Source organism: Littorina saxatilis, linkage group LG15 (assembly GCF_037325665.1).
Source record: "Littorina saxatilis isolate snail1 linkage group LG15, US_GU_Lsax_2.0, whole genome shotgun sequence".
NCBI lineage: Eukaryota > Metazoa > Mollusca > Gastropoda > Littorinimorpha > Littorinidae > Littorina > Littorina saxatilis.
This window is the reverse complement of record NC_090259.1, coordinates 10,063,161-10,078,311: the sequence shown is the minus strand read 5'-3', so window position 1 is coordinate 10,078,311 and position 15,151 is coordinate 10,063,161. Positions and strand designations below refer to the sequence as shown.

The window sequence follows — 15,151 nt, the reverse complement described above, 5'->3', positions numbered from 1 at the left end:
CCGTTCACGCGAAGGATTGACTCTTACCCCCCGCGGGTTAGGGGGAAGGATTTACCCCTCCCTGGTACCCCCGCGGGTTAGGGGGAAGAATTTACCCGATGCTCCCCAGCATGTCGTAAGAGGCGACTAACGGATTCTGTTTCTCCTTTTACCCTTGTTAAGTGTTTCTTGTATAGAATATAGTCAATGTTTGTAAAGATTTTAGTCAAGCAGTATGTAAGAAATGTTAAGTCCTTTGTACTGGAAACTTGCATTCTCCCAGTAAGGTCATATATTGTACTACGTTGCAAGCCCCTGGAGCAATTATTTTATTAGTGCTTTTGTGAACAAGAAACAATTAACAAGTGGCTCTATCCCATCCCACCCCTTTCCCCGTCGCGATATAACCTTGAACGGTTGAAAACGACGTTAAACACCAAATAAAGAAAGAAAAGAAAGATTGACTCTTAAAAAAGTTAATACCATTGCACAGAAAATCCCCGAGCACTAGACGTTTTTTTCCGAAAATAACTCTGTCAGGATTTTCAGCGATCTGGTAGAGTAAGACCCTTTTTACATCAGACACGCTTTTCACAACATCCGAAGCATGTTCCACGCTTCCGATCGGCTTTTTCCTGCGACCGGGACGAACAACGGACTACGACGTGTATGATATGCAGCGCGCGCGCAATATTTTGTTTGTTTGTTTGTTTGTTTGCTTAACGCCCAGCCGACCCGGAAGGGCCATATCAGGGCGGTGCTGCTTTGACATTTAACGTGCGCCACACACAAGACAGAAGTCGCAGCACAGGCTTCATGTCTCACCCAGTCACATTATTCTGACACCGGACCAACCAGTCCTAGCACTAACCCCATAATCCCAGACGCCAGGCAGAGCAGCCACTAGATTGCCAATTTTAAAGTCTTAGGTATGACCCGGCCGGGGTTCGAATCCACGACCTCCCGATCACGGGGCGGACGCTTTACCACTAGGCCAACCGTGCCGGTCTCCGCGCGCACAATATGAAAAGCTTGTCCGACGTAAAGGGGCTCTTATTCTTCCAGACCGCTGAAAATCCTAAAAGTTATTTTCGAAAGCTGTCTATATTGACGGGACGTGGGTTGTAGAACGACGAAAATACCCAGCATGCTTCCCCCGGATGCGGCGTATGGCTGCCTGAATGGCGGGGAATAAACGGTCATACTCGTTAAAATCCACTCGTGCAAAAGCATGAGTGAACGTGGGAGTTTCAGCCCATGAACAAAGAAGAAGAAGAAGACGGGACGTGAAATATATACAGTACCACAAAGCTATCGACGTTACACAGTGGCGTCAAGCTTTATGGTAGAATTTTAAACGCTCTACTCTTCTCTACCCCTTTACTCTACTTGCGAGGACAACAGGGTTCATTATCGTGTGGCCCAAATACACTTCAGACATCTTCCCTTGCGACCCAAAGCCGTCTTCTCTCTGTGAGTGGCCTGTGTGGCTTGGGTTGACGAGAGAGAGACAGACAGGGGAAGGGGGGGATGGGAGAAAGAGAAAAAGAGAGAGAGGGGGCAGAAAGAGAGACAGAGAGAGGGGGAGAGACAGAGAGAGGGGGAGAGACAGAGAGACAGACAAACAGGCAGGCAAGCAGAGAGTGCGAGAGACAGACAGACAGACAGACGGAGAGAGACAAAGAGACAGAAATGCAGACAGAGAGAGAAGGAGAGAGAGAGGACGTGTGTGTGTGTGTGTGTGTGTGTGAGAGTGTCTGTGTGTGTCAGTGTGTGTGTCTCTGTGTGTGTCTGTGTAAGTGTGTCTATGTCTGTGTGTGTCTGTGTTCGAAAGTCCACTAAAGATATCGAAGTCTGTCGCTGTAAGTCTTCAAAAAGTACAATCATATTCTTGACGCAATGAATAAGAATGGAACGACAAGAAGATAGTTCTCTCTCTTGCTAGTACAGTAACCCGCAAAGGCTCGCTTATGAACCCGTTCGCTCTCGATAGAGAAGAGCGCAAGACAATTTAGGTGTGGGGGGAGGGGGGAAGGAGGAAGGGGTACATACGTGCTTGTTCTACTCGACTCTCGATTGCTGGCAGACATCGTGTGCAAAGGTTCGCTGATTCATTTTGAGCTTTAGAGGACCAGCCTAATGTCTTGGTTACAAGTAATGAGACCAGAAAGTAATGAATGTGCGGTATCCTGGCAGCTCCATGCGGGAAGATGGCATGCTTTACTCGTCGAGTTGCAAGGGGAACTTAACATCGGAATCTCTTCAACACTTCTCCAACATTTGTGTCAAAGGCCGCTGAGGTATAGTGACCCCCCCCCCCTCCCCCCTTCCCAATTAAAGACCTCAAACAATCTGAAAAAATCAGGTCTTCAAAAAGAGGGGGTCTTAAAAGGGAGGTAAATTTACAGAGCTTATGAACAAAAACTCTGAACAATCAAGGTCTTTAAAAGGAGGAAGTCCTGAATTTGGGGGTCTTTTAAAGGGGGTACCACTGGATATGGATGGATTATTTCACGAGCACGGTTGCAAAATGACAAAGGTCACCTTCAATAACGACCTCTATGATGCAATGTATTTTCTAGTGAGCAACAAACAAACAAACAAAATAATAATATTTTTTTTACACAATGCACACAATGACAGAAACAAATAAGCAGCTCATGTGAGCTAGTGTATAGGATTGGCTACTCCCCTTCAATCTATTTGGCTAAGCGGAAACAGTTAATAAGGAAGACGTTAGTCTCAATGGCCATGTTCTGTCAGCCATCTTCTGTCATTTGTTTCGTTTGCACACTACCTGGGACTACTTAGCGCTTAACGAATGCCGTTCGAATACAGGTACCCTCTCTTTGATGTCTGGGTGATTTGAAATACCAACAGGCACATGTACGCGCACGCGGTTGCGCGTTTTTCACAGCTGACTATGCGTGACTGTCAGTTTGTTTCTCTTCTACTCTCTCTCTCTCTCTCTCTCTCTCTCTCTCTCTCTCTCTTTCTCTCTCTCTCTCTCTCTCTCTCTCTCATTCCCCCCGCCCCCTGTCTCTGCCCCCCCCCCCTCTCATTCTCTCACTTTCCCTGCCTCTCTGCCCCCTCGCCCACTCCTGTCTCTCTCTTTTCGTCTCTCTTCTAGTCTCTCTCTCTCTCTCTCTCTCTTTCTTTCTCTCCCTCTCTCTCTTTCTTCCCCCGTTTCTCTGCCCCCCCTTCTCTCTCCCTCTCTCTCTCTCTCTCTCTCTTTCTCTCTCTCTCTCTCTCTCTCTCTCTCTCTCTCTCTCTCTCTCTCTCTCTCTTCTCTCTCTCCCCCCGCCTTCCTTTCTCTATTTCTCTCAAACCGTCATCTCGCACGTCAGACACAAGCTCAGACATACACACTCGACGTCCAGACATTTCAAATACCACCAGACACTTTTATAATGACTTGAAGAGATGTTCTGGCTCACAAAGCGTCGCCTATAATTCACATTTATGTTGCTTCTTCAACAAACTAATTTCACGTCCTACTTCACTCAAAAATAACATAACCCACAGAGTGACGTCCCTTTGAACAAAATTTAAGTGGCGCATGCGCGGCCTCGATTTCGTGCGGTGGCAAGTTTTACGCCAATGTTCGTTTTTGTTTTGACTCTCCGTCGAGATAATTATAAAATACGATTATTGTGTTGATTGAAAACACCTACCACTGCAGAGCCCGCATTTTTTAATCATTTCACTTTAATCTTTTTGTACTCAGTTAGTGCGGTGCTTACCTGTTGTTTTAAACTAAGACATCCAGACGTAATTTTTGTTTACGCAAGCATTTTCGCCTGTTATGAAAGTAGGCCCGGGGGCCCGGTAGCTCAGTTGGTAGAGCACTGGACTTGTGATCGGAAGGTCGCAGGATCGAATTCGGGCCGGGACGGACACGGGTCAACTTTATGTGCAGACCCAGAGACGGAAGCCATGTCCCACCCCCGTGTCATCACAATGGCACGTAAAAGACCTTGGTCATTCTGCCATAAGTGCAGGTGGCTGAATACACCTAAACACGCAGACACCTGGGTAGCGCGACTCCGTTGCTGCTAGCTTTCCACTGGGAGGAAGCGACCCGAATTTCCCAGCGATGGGACAATAAAGTAATGAAAATGAAATGAAAATGAAATGAAAAAGCGGAAGGCAATCTACAGATACATTATGCAATAACACCTGCAACAACAATCGCTATGTGTTATGTTTAATGCGATATGTTTTTGGATGTATTTTTCTGCATACTAGGCAACCCACTGTATGTTTTGAAAGAGTTCAACTGCGGCTCACAGTGAGTAACGACAGGCACCATAGCCAAAATCAATTATATACACAGCTGGTAACAATTATATGAATCAGTTTTTACCTGTTGGGTTCATCCCCTCTCTCTCTCTCTCTCTCTCTCTCTCTCTCTGTCTCTGTCTCTCTCTCTCTCTCTCTCTCTCTCTCTCTCTCTCTCTCTCTCTCTCTCTCTCTCGCTCTCTCTCTCTCTCGCTCTCGTGTTTTGGGCTATATTCGCTTTGTGTTGCTCTTGCTTCTCATGTACTAACCTCATCTACACAGTCAACATTTGATCAACAAGTTACATTATGAAAATACGTGTCTCTTCCACGATACGATTTACTTTGACATGGATGCATCATACGTACCAACACCATTTCAACCGTGAATGAAACCGTATTCAAATATTATTGGCACCCATTCCCATGGTTCTACACATGCTGCATCCTCAGCCCTAAATCCAATGCGCCACTCTTTTGTGACGCTTTCTGGATTTGTGCCCTCGGCGGCCATCGGAAGAAGCACTACGAATCGGTAACATTATGTATTGACGCAAGTAAGAAAAGCGCGACGCTACGAATTCAGGCTTATTTTTGATTTGAGATTTTTTTTTTGTTCAGTTGGAAACCGTTTCCGAAACCTCCTTTCACAGGCGCATCCTCATTCGAGTACCAAAATTCCTCAACCCTCCTACATGTGGAAGCTATTTCTTCTTCGTTGTAAGCCGCATGTCGTCTGCAACGCACCATTCCAGTCTTAGGAAACGAGAAGAGGGCTAAAGGGAGAGAACCACATTCCAACAATGTCGTACTTGATGCACTGTAAACATTCTGAGTACTCCTTTTGGACTCGATCGAAGAATCAGTTTCCCGTTCCTCGTGATAGTTGTCAAGAAAACAAGATCCCATCCCCCCCACCCCCCCCCCCCCCCCCCCCCACCTGCTTCACCCCTCCTTTCTTCTCTGTTGTGAGTATGTCGTCTGCTACGACGGTTCCATTCTAGTTTCAGGAAGCGGAGTTGCCGCCATTCCCACAAAGTTCGTACTAGATTCACTATGAACATTTTCCGTTCCCCTTTCAGACTCAGAGACGGAGAATCGGTTTGCTGTGCTTCATGATAGTTGTCAGGTATACATGAATTTTCTCATCGGCACTTCTTCATTGTGAGTAATACTATGTCGTCTGCTACGCTCCATTCCTGTCTCAGGAAACAAGCTAAAGGGAGAGAATCACATTCCAACAACACAGCAGTGGATGGACGATAAACATTCTCCTTTCTCCTTTTCCACTCGATCGAAAAATCGGTTTCCCGTGCTCGGCGATAGCTATCATATTATTCTCTTTTTTTTCTTCTTCTCATTTCTTATTCATTGTAGGTCGTCTGCTAGGCACAATGGTGGGTAAAGGGAGAAAATCACATCCCCCCCCCCCCCCCCCCAGTGCCGAACCAAAAAACATTCCTTAGTCTTTTTTCAGACTCGATTGAAGTATTGGTACATGGTCAGCCCTGCTCCGTGACAGCTGCCTAGTACACACGATTCTCCTCTTGGCGTTGTTCTTGTTCTCTACATCTCGTTTTCAAATATGCCAATGCAGGGTTCTAGTCTCGCTCCAGTTTGCACGTCAGTCCATGCATTTTCCAACTGAATTTCCAGAGTTTCGCATCTCCAAGAACCGTTTTGCTTCAATAAGGCTTTTCTGATTTTGTTCTCGAATTTCAACCAAAGCGTCAAATTCATTGAAGCTCGCCCGGTGATATATCCACGAATGTTTCCAGGTGAATATGTACATAATCTCGCAGTTGTAATATCCAGGAAGAGTTTCAGGACCTCTTCTGCTCTCTAAAATCTCTCCACCTACAAGCCATCCACAAGCCTCGACGTATCCGTGACATTTGTTTCTGATTCTGTTGATTCGATGTCATAAATATGATTAACTTTATCCGAACATTCCGTCTCAATCAAACTTCAAAGAATTTGTATTGTCAGCAAGTAGGTCGAATGATGACGCATACGTCTGGTTTGGTTTGGTATGGTATTCAATGTTTAGCATACTTTGCAGCTGGTAGCTAGGTAGGCTCCAGCCAGAAAATGTTGATCTTGAAGAGCATATTTCAGAATTCTCTCACAAATGTTCTGTCGTAACATCAGTAAATCTGCTGCAGATGGGTTCTCGTCGAATGCGTGATCCGTTTGTCACGGTGAAAACGGACAAGACACCAGGGAGACCCAATGCATAGCAAGACAATGTTTAAACTCAAATACATAATTATGAAGTTGATACATTCACATATTATGGAGAGTGTTAAAATTCAATAAATCAAACATTTGATTTTTTTTATCAAAGCAAAGAAAAAATAACATCCTTCAAATACTACAAAAAATAAAGCATTTATGCAACTTTCATCAGTGCAATTCTTGTCTTATTGTTTCTTTACTGTTGGCTTTCACTGATTCGTTCTTTTGGGCAAAAACAGGTGCCCCAAATCATTCCTTCTCCACACTATAAAATTACGTTTAAAAAAATAATTATTTACGCATACGCCAAATAACTATCATTTTTCCTTTTTTTGTCAGTTTTGGTGTGTAAGTTAAAGTAATATAATTGTAAACGGTGCTTTATTTATACTTACATTGTAAAGTTATTCCTCAGAAGAGATGAGACAAGCTAACTGAGGCTCTTGAGTCTTTCTGCAACACACACAAACACATGAATAAGAACACACACACACACACACACACACACACACACACACACACACACACACACACACACACACACACACACACACACACACACACACACGCTTGCGCGCACGTGAAAGCACGCACGCACAATCACACATACACGCACAAACAACTTGACACACACACACAATGACACCAGAAAAGTCGTGCACAAAACCAATGACGTCATCAGGAATAGAGGAGTTGTATAAAACATCGAAATCGCCATACGAGAAGATGGAAAACAAAGACCATGAAGCCGAAAAGGCAATGACGTCAACAACATCGAACAATCTGACGTCATCAAGAAATCCTCGTGTAAAAAAGAAAAACAAAAGCCCGATCAGCGTGTTGAAAAGACATCGCCGTGAAGATTCTTTTGACTTTGTTGATTCAACAGCGAGTGAGTCCAATTCAGATGAAGATCAGGAAGACGTTGTGTTTGAAAACCTGTCGCGACAAGAGCACAGAGAGGAAGAAAACTCTCTACCAACAGTCTACCTCATTCATGACAGTGTATTGAAACATGTCGATCCAGGCCGAATGCAAAAAACGTACGGTCTGAAGATAGTAAAAAAACATGTAGTGAACATCAAGGATTGCCAAGAAACAGTGGAGAACATTCACAAAACTCCAGATGCAATTATGTTTCATGTCGGGGTGAATGACATCAAGAAAGAAAAAGGTCAGAGAGCGGCAAAAATGATGACCAAATGTGTGGAGGCAGCCAAACAGCGATTCAAAGAAGCCAAAGTTGTCGTGAGTAAGATCATTCCAACTAACGTAATGGATCTGAACACTCAACGAGAGGTATTCAATGCTGTGTGCGCAGCAGACATGGCGGAGACAGGAATTTCCTTTGTCTCACATGAAAACGTATATTCGCTGTCGAACAGAGACGGAATACATCCAACGATGAAAGGCGCGGCAGTCCTGGCAAGAAACATTGGCCAACACCTTGACCATATTTTGTGGGAAAGGCAGGGAAACCATCACTCAGAACACCAAGCTGCCAGACCAATCCAACAACATACGGGTCATTATCATCGCCAATTTCATCACCAGTCTCGCCCACCACCATTTGAACGACGACACCAGCAAACGGGAAGACAGAGAACATGGGAGAGCAATGGAAGATGGAGTGGACATCATCATAGTCCACCAAAGAGAGATTCAGCCTTCATGCATCCTCACATGATGAGACCATGGAACTGGAGTCCACAACCACGACCACGCGATAGATATTTCTTTTAATAATATCGTGATAGATATTTTGTTCGTTAATAACGTATTCGATTCTTTCAAAAATGTTAGTGTTACGACGAAGGTAACTTTTCATACAAACCATACATGTTTGATAGTAGTACATTCAGTATTAATGTTTTGTCGTGGAACCTAAAAGGGTATAAAGAAACAATCGACGGACAAACAACCAACAAATTGCAGGATGATAACGTTATACAATCTTTATGTGGATATGACATTATTATGCTGGAGGAGATGCACCTGGACGAGGACCATGCCGAAGAAGTATTTCTATCAGGATTTGTAAAACGTCACTTTTATAGAAAGAGAAGAACAAATGCAACCAGTGCTTCTGGGGGTATTAGTTTATTCATAAGAGAAAACATATCTTCAAACTTCCAAATCCTACAAAAAAGCAACAGTGACATTATTTGGCTGAAAGTTCAAAAGGATAACAAAGAACACGACATTTATTTAGGGTGTGTATATATTCCGCCCGAATCGTCATCCTTTGGAAAAGATTTTACTGAGGAATTGTGGGACAAGTTAGAGAATGACTTAGATGAATTAATACCCAAAGGTAACGTGATCTTATGCGGAGACTTCAATGCAAGAACGGGTGAACTGATCGATTATCTAAAGTTAGATAGCGAAAGTCTTAGGTATTCTTTGCCATCAACTTATTGCTTTGACTATCTACATGAAAGACATTCTTCAGATAAGGTCATACAAAAACAAGGTAGAAGGTTGATAGATTTGTGCCATAATAATAACATGTATATACTTAATGGAAGGTCCTTGGGAGACTTAAGTGGGCGATACACATGTTATACACCCCAGGGTTGTAGTGTAGTAGACTATTTTCTTTGTTCTCAGGAACTAATCAAGGATGTAATACATATGAAAGTAAAAGATTTAACTGTATATTCAGATCATTGTCCTTTAGAACTAAGAATTCGAATTCCGTTCAAAAACAAAAATGCCAATGTTAAACCTAACATCAATTGTAAACATAATAAATGTTCAATTAATAACCAAGGAAAAGCAGAAGATATAATATATCAGTGGGACAGCAATTCACAAGTTAAATTCAAACAGGAGTTAGACACACGAGACATGAAACATTTACTTCAGAACATAAACGACGAAATTGAAACAATGTATACATGTGAAGAGAAATATTACTCAGACGAGTGTGTTAACAATTTAACAGACAAAATAACAGCAATGCTAAACACGGCTGCAAAAAAATGCTTGAACAAGAAAATCAAGAACCGCAATTTTACGAAAAAGAATAGAAAACATAAAAAATGGTTCGATAGTGACTGTTTTTTACAAAGGAGAGAATTAAAATCATTATTAAATGCTCTAAATAGATACCCTTATGATGTAAATTTATGTCAGAAATACTACTCAAAAAGAAAAAAATACAAAGCAATATTAAAGAAAAAGAAAAGGATTTTTAAAGATAATTTAGTAAAGAAATTGAATGACGAATTTAATAACGATCCAAGTGCTATGTGGAAAACTCTAAAAGATTTAAAGACGATGGGTGAAGTCAATACAACTAAAAAATTTGCAATCAATCCAATGAAATGGATTGATCATTTAGAGAAATTGATAGGAACAGAAACTAAAGTTTCTGATGAAAGAAAATACATAGTAAATGAGGAATTAAAGAAGATGCATACACATTGTTATACACCTATTTTAGATGACCCCATAACAGAGAAAGAATTAAAAAAAGAATGTAAAACGTTGAAAAATAAGAAGTCATCCGGAAAAGATAGAATAACCAATGAAATTATAAAAGCAAGTTTAGATCATATGACTAAAATATTAGTTAATCTATTCAACATTATTCTTACAAGTGGTAACTATCCTACAGAATGGAAGACTGGAATAAGTGTACCATTGCATAAAAAAGGAGATCCAATGAATCCGAGTAACTATAGAGGAATCACTCTTAGTAGTAATTTGGGAAAATTGTTTTGTAAAATCATAAATTCAAGAATCAACAACTTTTTAGAAAAAAAGAATATTTTGATAAAAGAACAAGCTGGGTTTCGAAAAGGATACCGAACGATGGATCAAATATTCATTCTGAAGAAAATTGTAGACGATATTATCAATACTAAAAATGGTAGATTATATGGATGTTTCGTAGATTTTCAAAAAGCTTTTGATAAAGTTTGGCATGATGCATTTTTACTTAAGATATACAAAACTGGCATAAGAGGTAAATGCTACAATATAATCAAAAACATGTATATTAATACAAAGATATGCACACAAATGCAAGGTGGATATTCACCAGATGTATTGGTTAAAAAAGGAGTACATCAAGGAAATACATTAAGCCCAACTCTTTTTAATATTTTCATTAATGATATAACAGATGGAATGCCTGACGTTGATTCGCCATACATTAACCAGAATACAAAAATATCGTGTCTACTGTATGCAGATGATCTAGTACTTCTTTCAAAATCAAAAATAGGATTACAAAATAAGTTAGATTATCTAAATAACTATTGCCTACAGTGGGGTTTGAAAATTAACATAGAAAAAACAAAAATTATAGTATTTTGTCATATAAATCCAAAAATGCACACAATATTTAAATGTGGAACTGATGTAATCAAAGTAACAGATCAATATAAATATTTAGGGGTCATATTCAACAAGAATGGAAATTTTGATACAGCTCAAGATCATTTAAGTAAACAAGGTAATAAAGCAGCACATTCTCTCCGCAGAATTTTCAGCAATCAAAACGTGCAAATAGACACAATGATACATTTATTTGATTCACTTGTAAATCCGATATTAACATATGGCGCTGAAATCTGGTATCCGTTTACGTTTAATAATAAAATAAAACAAACAAATACTGATCATTTCTTTGGATCATGTTTATCTAGCAAAACTCCTCATGAATTTGTTCATATCAAATTTTGTCGATTCCTTCTTGGAGTTCATAGAAAAGCTATGTGGATACCTGTACTGGGGGAATTAGGAAGGTTCCCTTTAGGATTAAAAATGTTATCACAAACAATAGCATTCTGGGCGCATATTCTAGACTCCAAACAAGATTCGTATATACATCAATTATATGACTCAATGCTGCTCCATCCGACAGAAACGCCATGGCTACAATTTGTTAGACAATCTCTTTGTAACTTAGGTTTTAGTCACGTTTGGCATAACCAATCTACATTAAATGTACACAAATTAAAGTTTGCCATTGACAAAAAACAACAAGAGGAATATATAAGATACTGGACAAAAGAAAAATCAGATACATATTCCAGACTTAAGTTTTATTCTATGATCAGTAAATCTTACGAAATGCAGTCATACTTAATACAAATTAAGAATAATAAACACAGAAAGATGTTAAGCAGATTAAGGACTAGCACACATTGTCTAAAAATTGAAAGTGGAAGACATCAGAATATCCCTAAAGAAAATCGTCTTTGTATTGAATGCAATGTCATAGAAGATGAAATACATTTTCTAGATAAATGCAATAAATATGTTAAATTAAGGGATGAATTTAAAGAAGATGCTTCACATATCAATATGAAATATGCTAACAAAAATCCAAGTAACTTATTTTTAGAAGACGAAGTTCAAGTTCGTCTTGGCAAATTTGTTACGGATTGTTTTAGCATTGTATAATGCATTATTATTATTTGTTGTTTGTTGTGTCAATAACTTTACTGGTTCATGACAATAAACATTATTCTATTCTATTCTATTCTATTCTATTCACACTAACATACACACACACACACACACACACACACACACACGTACACACTCGCAAACAGAACAGCAAAAGAACAACTATTACCTACTTTACTCCTAAAATGATAAAGAACATTGCCTAGCCCCCAACCCCCCTGTCAAACAATGCTAATTAGTGTCATTTCGTGTTGCTAATGACCCTATACCAGTTGTTGATAACCCGGCCAGGGTTATAAGGCGTGACTCATTTTCATGTTTAATGAGGCTTGAAGACTGTACATCTGTCTGTGTCTGTGTCTGTGTCTGTGTGTGTGTGTGTGTGTGTGTGTGTGTGTGTGTGTGTGTGTGTTTGTTTGTGTGTGTGTGTGCGTGTGTGTGTGTGTGTGTGTGTGTGTGTGTGTGTGTGTGTGTGTGTGTGTGCAGTGTGATTGTGTGATTGCCGTGTGCGTGTGTGTAGGTGTGTGTGTGTGTGTAGGTGCGCGTGTGTGTGCGTGCGTGCATGAGTGCGTGCCGCGTGTGAGTGTGTGTTTGTGTGTGTGTGTGTGTGTGTGTGTGTGTGTGTGTGTGTGTGTTTGTGCGTGTCTATAGGTGTGTGTATGTGTGACAGAAACATAACACGTCTATTTCCGTGGCAGAGTCCGCGTCAAAAAACGTATTTCTATGTCTGTTTGTAACTTTCTGTGTCTGTTTGCCCCTTTATAACTGTGCGTGAGTCTGCGCATCCGAAAAATCTACAACGTACATGCAGTCGATACTTGAAATACAGCTCGATGCAGCTAAAGCTCTAGACACCAAGGCATTAATTAGCACGTGATGATCGAACTCTCAAACTCTACGCTTAATTTAAAGCCGAACATCCGTCTCCAGGTGACGAAACCACGTGATCGTACCAACCTCTTGACAAGTGTCGTGTTGAACTCTAACCTCTGTTAGCCTCCTGACTTCTTCCCTTCGTGTGACCAAACGCACGCCATTACTCCTTTGGCCGCCATGTTTCTGCAACAACAACAGCAAGAACAAATTATTTCACAGTTGCAACAAATGGATGTATTAGCAGTATATACATTATCAATGCAGAATATTTCATTGCTTGATGTAGGCCCTATCACGACAAATTCCTGGTATTTTGGGCAACAAATATTCTGATCATGCATTCTTTAATTTGTACTTATTACGTATGTTATGCTACTTTACAAACCGAGCAGGTGTTACCAAAAATCCAGTTCAGTGAGCAAACGTACGAGTACCGATTATATTACTCCATCATTGTACAGCTAGTTAATGGAACACTCCTCCGAGTGAAAACATTTCTGCCTTCCATAAAAAAAATTGTTACATTTACTTGAATTTACATGTTGCATGTCTTAGACTTGATGCTCTCTTCCTATGCGCTTTCGTCCTAGTCTCTCCTTCTGATTGTTGGTACTTTCTTCCCCCTCCCCCTCCCTTTTCTTTTTTATCTTCTGTAGATTCCTTTGTTCCTATTTAGCTCCCCATCCCCATTCTTTCAATTTGTTCTTCTGGTTTATTGTTGTTATGTCCACCATTACGAAAATGTGTGTAATTTAGTATTGTTCTGGTCACGTGATATAAGCATTTGCTTGAGTGCGTGTCCTAGCTGTGTGTTTCGAACTGTTCATGCGAAGAAACTCTGAATAAAATTTTGTTTAAACCAAAACATTTCGGCTTACCATCTCAGAACAGGCCTGGCTTTAACATGGGATAAGACCATCTCTCCGCTTGGTCACATACCAACAATGAACAGCCTGGGTGTTACAGGGGATAAGACCATCCCTCCACCTGGTCACATACCAACACTGAACAGCCTGGGTGTTACATGGGATAAGACAATCCCTCCACTTGGTCACATACCAACACTGAACAGGCCTGGCTTTAACATGGGATAAGACCATCTCTCCGCTTGGTCACGAACCAAAGATCAGCCAGCATCCTGACTATACTAGCTGTGGTGAGTTTAAATGTTGGTATGAATAAATTTCTCAAAATTTTTCATCAATTACATAAATTGATATTGACTGTGCACAAAGAGCATCTAGGCTGTTCATTTCTAGTATGTGACCAAGCGGAGGGATTGTCTAATCCCATGTAAACTCCTGGCCACAACTGAGATGAGATGAGACGGGAAGCAGTGTGTCTTTAAAGGTACTGAACTTGTCAAATCCAGGTGCACGGAGCCCCTGGGGCTTTTAGTCATACCTCAGGCAGCTATCCGTTAGAAGAACTACCAAGTTTCATTGACTTGCACCCAAAGAGTCAAGAACTGCGAATTTTTTACGAATTAATTTCGTACTCGGACCCGGCTGGTCTTGACCTATTTTTGGATCTAAATTTAGATCAGGTAGATCACCACATTATGCACGAAAAGACACGTCACTCGCAAACTATGTCAGACGTCATCATGAGTTTGTGTAAAACAAAATGGAGGCCGGAATCACTCAGTTGAATCGAACTCCGACCAAACACCACGTAATAACTAGGTTAATTTATGCACTCGCGTGAACAAGAAACTGTCGAGCTTCACAGATGTCGTCGTTGGGTAGTTTTGGGTTTGTTTTACTACCATAGGAGGATTTTTGAACTGTAAATGCACTCAGCTGCAACAAAAACGCAAAACGAAGGCTGTGAGCTGCACTGTGCCTTTAACACTGAACCGAAATCCAGCAACTTGTTCAAGGTATGTGTTTACCAAGACGAGTTAGTTTCACAGCAAGTTACATGTGCCTGAAAACCAACGCTTTGAAAATCTTTTCCCCGGCCGCTTTCCGGAAATTACCTGGGAGGTACGTTTTAGCAGCAGTTTTAACTATAGTATTTCCTCTTCACGGGATCATAGAATAGAGATAATTATTGTTGTGCGGTAGGCAGGCACCTCATTTTTCGTATACCTGATTGTGCGTGCGCGCGCGTGTTCGTAATTGCGTGCGTGCGTGTCTGTTTTGTCTGCATCAGTGTTTGCCGTTGTGTGCCGTGTGTGTGTGTGTGTGTGTGTGTGTGTGTGTGTGTGCAATGGGTACATGACATGTGTGTGTGTGTGCAATGTGTGTGTGTGTGTTTGTGCATGTGTGCGTGCGTGCGTGTGTGAGTGTGTCAGTGTGTGTGCGTGCGTGCGTGCGTGCGTGTGTGTGCGTGCGTGCGTGTGTGCGTGC

The 15,151-nt window shown here is 41.1% G+C and overlaps 1 long non-coding RNA gene across 1 annotated transcript in view; it reads right to left on the bottom strand.

Annotated features, from left to right (window-relative positions):
* Positions 1 to 6,881: 6,881 nt before the first annotated feature.
* Positions 6,882 to 15,151, bottom strand: part of LOC138948082 (uncharacterized) — a 55,911-nt gene continuing 47,641 nt past the window's right edge. The window contains exons 2-3 of the long non-coding RNA XR_011449878.1: positions 12,879 to 12,980; positions 6,882 to 6,950 (exon numbers count right to left, since the gene is read on the bottom strand). This is a non-coding gene — a long non-coding RNA (uncharacterized lncRNA). The remainder of the gene's footprint in view (positions 6,951 to 12,878; positions 12,981 to 15,151) is intronic.